This window comes from Lepus europaeus, chromosome 9 (genome assembly GCF_033115175.1).
Source record: "Lepus europaeus isolate LE1 chromosome 9, mLepTim1.pri, whole genome shotgun sequence".
In the NCBI taxonomy this organism is placed as follows: Eukaryota; Metazoa; Chordata; class Mammalia; order Lagomorpha; family Leporidae; genus Lepus; species Lepus europaeus.
In genome coordinates this window covers 82,108,492-82,113,734 of record NC_084835.1, presented here as the reverse complement: position 1 = coordinate 82,113,734, position 5,243 = coordinate 82,108,492, and positions in this window count along the sequence as shown.

Genomic DNA, 5,243 nt, shown 5'->3' with positions numbered 1-5,243 from the left:
ACTGCCTGTTGCCAGGCAGTATCTGAAGTCATTCAATTACAGCCTGTTGCCAGGCAGGCTCTGTTGCCAGGGGATTTCCCAGGGGGTTTCCAAGCCACTCCTGAGTAATTGATGCTCACTTGCTGTGGCCATCTTGGCATGGCCTTATCATTCTACCACATTTCTCATTCCACCACAATTTAGCATACAAGTGTACTGTACAAAGCTAATTGCTTTCCTATATATCATCAACAAACAGTTGGAATTTAGAATGAAACACAACATAATTAACAATAGATATAAAAGTAGGGAGTGACTGTTTATCCTAGTAGTTAAGATGGCAGTTAATATTACCCATATCTGGGGCCAGTGTGACCCAACATTCCGTATCTGAACATTGGTTTGGGTCCCGATTGATCTGCTTCCATTTAGTTCAATCAATGCTGCATTCAGATTGCTGAACAGTCTGAATGTGCTTGGGAAAGCAGTAGATGATATCCCCAGTGGTTGGTTCCCTGCCACCCACATGGGAGAACTTGATGGAATCCTGGGCTCCTGGCTTTGTCCTGGACTAGCTCGGATGTTGTGCTCTTTTGGGAAGTGAAGCAATAGATGGATGATCTCTCTCTCTTTCAAATAATAAAGAAAATTTTACAATCCTGTATCTCACAACAGAGCGCCTTGGTTCAATGCCTCATTCCAGCTCCAGCTCCTGACTCCTGTTTCCTGCTAATGCAGGTCCAGAATGGCAATGGTGATGCATCATGTAATTAAGTTCCTGATGCCACCCATGTGGGAGATCACAGTGGCATCCCAGTCCCCAAGGTCAGCCTAGCCTAACTCCAGCCAGTTCATGCATTCAAGAAATTAACTAGTATATGGGAATTCTCTTTCTGTCTCTGTCTCTTTGCCTCTCAGATAAATTAATATTTTACTTCTTTAAAAAATATAGAATACTTAGTTACACATGTAACAAAATATGAACAAGATCTATATATATAGAAAACTATAAAACTCTGACAAAAAAACAAAGATCTAAATGAAGAGATAAAAATGTTCATGGATTAGAAGGTCCAATATTTTGTCACCTGTTCACTTCATCTATAAATTTAATGAAAGCCAAATCAAGATCCCAGCATATTATTTTGTCAAAAGTGACAAACTAGTTCTGAAGATTACAAGGAAAGTCAAAAGATCCACACACTGAGGAAGAAGAACAAAAGCACAAGACTGACACTACCTGGTTCTTAATACTATCTACAAAATTAAAGTAATTAAGACAGTGTGATATTAGCAAAATAAGAGACACGTTGATTCATGGGGAAAAAAATAAAGAACCTAGAAATGGGTCTATACAAACATACTCAACTGATCTTTGACAAAAGAACAAAGGAATGCAATGGAGAAAAATCAATCCTTTCAACAAAAGGTGCTAGAATAACTAAATATCAGGTAAAAGATTTTAGTAGATACAGACCACAACCATCATGAAAGTTAATTAAAAATCAATCAAATAACTAAACCTAAAAAGTCATACTCTAAAATGTCTAGAAGAAACATTGAAGAAAATATTTGTGTCTAGTTTGCAGAGGAATTTTCAGATATAACACCAAGAGCATAATCCATGTAAGAAAAAGATTACATTAAAATAAAACAATTCTACTCCTCAAACACTAGATGAAAATTAAAATCTAAGCTACAATTTTTGAGAAACTATTTGCAAAACACAAATTTAGTAAAGTATATAAACTCAAGCTATATAAACAACTCTTAAATCTTAACAACAAACAACTCAACAAAGTGGACAACAAATCTGAACAGAAGACTCACCAGGGGACATGCACAGATATTAAGTAAGCATGGGAACATATGCTCAGCATCAAATGACATTGGGGAATTGAAAAAAAATTTTTTTTTGGACAGGCAGAGTGGATAGTGAGAGAGAGAGAGACAGAGAGAAAGGTCTTCCATTTGCCATTGGTTCACCCTCCAATGGCTGCTGCGGCAGACGCATCGCGCTGATCCTAAGCCAGGAGCCAGGTGCTTCTCCTGGTCCCCATGCGGGTGCAGGGCCCATGGACTTGGGTCATCCTCCACTGCCTTCCCGGGCCATAGCAGAGAGCTGGCCTGGAAGAGGGGAACCGGGATAGAATCCAGCGCCCCAACCGGGACTAGAACCCGGTGTGCCGGCACTGCAAGGCAGAGGATTAGCCTGTTAAGCCACGGCGCCGGCCCAGAGGAATTGATAATTAAAATAAGTAGCCTTACATACGTATTTGAGTGGCTAAAAAAACAATCTTGATTTTGAGTGAGTTCAAAAATCTGACAGTGCCAAATGCTGAGAAGATTGCAGAACATGAATTCACATTAAATGCAGGTGATAATGCAAAATGTCAACACAGCCATTTTGCAAGTCAATTTGGCAATTTTTTTTATCAGCCCACTGTCTTAACACTTAATCCAGCAGTCATGCTCCCACATGCTTACCTAATTGACTTTAAAGTTTAGGTCCACGTAAAAACCTTCACAGGAAAGGTTGTAACAGCTTTAGTCATAATCACCATACTTTGAATCAAACAAGATGTTTTTCATAGGTAAATGGATATACTAACTATGGTACATACCATGTAATATTGCATGGTAAAGAGAAATAAACTATAAAGCCAAGAAAATGCATTTATGAGAAAGTTTATTAATAAGTAAAGGAAGCCATCCTGAAAAGAATATATTCTGTAAAATTCCAATCATATGTTTTAGAAAAGACAGAACTATGGAGACAATAAATACACCAGTGCCCTCCAAAGGTTTAGCAGGATAAGAAAGTGGGGAATAGGTAAATTATGGTATATATTTAGGATATTAATCTTCATGATACTATAATGCTAGATACATGACATTATACATTTGTTAAAACTCAGAACTTTACAGCACAAAGAGTGACAATAATGTTAGAAAATTACAGAAACCATCATTTAAGCAGCCAGGGCATTTCAGAATGGAATATGTACTGTATCAAGAAAAGCTGACTGCTGATAGATGTATGAAACAACCTCATAGATGGGGGTTATAGAAAAAGTGCTAATTTGGGGAATGTGTAGTTTGTTAGACAAAAGGCAAGTGAAATTCCACATAATTGTGGGACTACAGCTGATAAAATGTTTTAACATTATAAAAATGAGTTGACATTTCTGATACTGCTATATGACAGTTCTTGAAAGTTAATGGAAAATGTAATTTAAAGGTGTTTATTTTAGTAAAAAGAAATCTTGAAATCCATGCACAGGTTTTTCATAATACACACTTTCCATGAACTTTCTGAAGACCCCTCTTAAATACAGACTAGACCCAAACAATTAAGTAAATGGATGACAGATGGTAGGAGCCAGTCTTCTCACTGTGGATTAAGAATTATATATACATAAGTAGGAGAGAGTGATATGATCCTTATAGGAATGAATTCAAATTGGAGACAGTATGAACATAACAGTATGCTTAACTTTCTATAGCTATAGATGCTTACATATAGAAATATTTCCATGTAGGAATATTTATATTAATTATTATACCTGTACATACATTCTTGTTCTCTCAGCTGAAAAAAACCTAGAACTCAAAAGCATCTAGTGCCGAGGTCTTGGTTCAATTTATTATCTACCAAAAAAAGGAATCAAAATTCCTTGGAGAAATAACTGATTTTAGGGCTGGGGTAATGAATAATCAACAAGTGCATCAAGAATTGCATATTGCCAGAATGCCAGAATAAAGGGCTGCTAAAATGAAATGAAACCTACATCAATATAGCCGAGCAGAGGAACACAGAGCCTACAGGAATAATTTGAGATAAAAATATTATTTTTAATTATAAAAGATAAATAGCTTTGAGCTCATCCTGATATACAGATGATGGGGAAAGGAGGATAAAAAGTTTCCTTGAAATAGTTCATGTAGATGTCCTGTCCTCAAGAAAAGTATAATGAACTAAATGGTGGCTTGGAACCTATTGATGTGACTTAATTTTGAGAAACAACAAAGTGTCTTTGTAGATGTAGTGATGCTAAGGATCTTACAATGAGATCATTCTGGATTTTAGGTGGACCCTGTACCCAATAAAAAGTGTTCTGTTAATAATAAAAAACATATGCAGGGAGGAAACTCTGAAATGATAGATTTGAGTTATGCTGTCATAAAGCAAGGAATGCCTGGAACTACTAGAAGCCAGAAAAAATAAAAAAATAATTCTACCCCTACTATGGTTTGGATATGTCTGAGTGTGTCCCTCAAAGCTTCGTATATGTACTTGGTCCCCAGTGTGGGATTGTGGGAGACACATGGATAAGGGCCTAGTGAGAGGTAACATTAGATCATAAACACAGTTGCCCCTTAAGGTGGTTAAAGTAGCTCTCATGAGACCCTTGAGCCTTTGCCAAAATGAGAGCCCAACCTCTGAATTTCCCTCTGGCTTCCTGTTTTGAAAAGTGGTCTCTTCCTCCCATATACTCTTTTACCACTGTGACATCTACTGTTAGACCTCACCAGAGGTGGAATTAATGGAACTGCTTGATCTTCAACTTTCGGTGTCCAAAACTGTGGGCTAAATAATCCTCTTTACAAAGTTATCCTGCCTCAGGTATTTTGTTATAGTAATGAAAATGGACTAACACACTGCCAAAAGCCTCCTAAGGGAGCGTGACCCTACTGACACTTCAGTTTCAGATGATTGGCCCCTATAACTCTGAAAGGACAAATTTCCTTTTTGTAAGCCACCTAGTCTGTGGAAATTTGTTATAATAGTCCAAGGAAACCCAATAAAGAAGGGGGTTATAAATCCCTATTCCTTTGGTGTGGAATTGCTTTAATTATTCTCTTTTCGAAGAGTACAGGATAGAAAAGGGGGGAGATAGAAAAATTTACAGTAGAGAAATCTGATAAGTGCTACCTTAGCCAGGTGGTCAAGGTCAACATCAACAGTGATAAATCATGGTGACATGATGAGAATAACACATTACCTCTCTTCTTCCCTCACAAAACTTAATATCCTCAGTCTAATCACAAAAAGACATCAAATTCCAAAAGAGGAGAATTCTATAAAATAACTTACTAGTATTCCTCAAAAGTGACACAGTCATCAAAACCTAGAAAAGTTGGGAAAATCTCACAGCCAACAGGAGCCAAAGAAGATGTAATTACTAAAAGCAATGTGACATGGTAGATGGGATCCTGGAAGAGAAAAAGATATCAGTTGAAACAATTAAATGTGTGTAAAC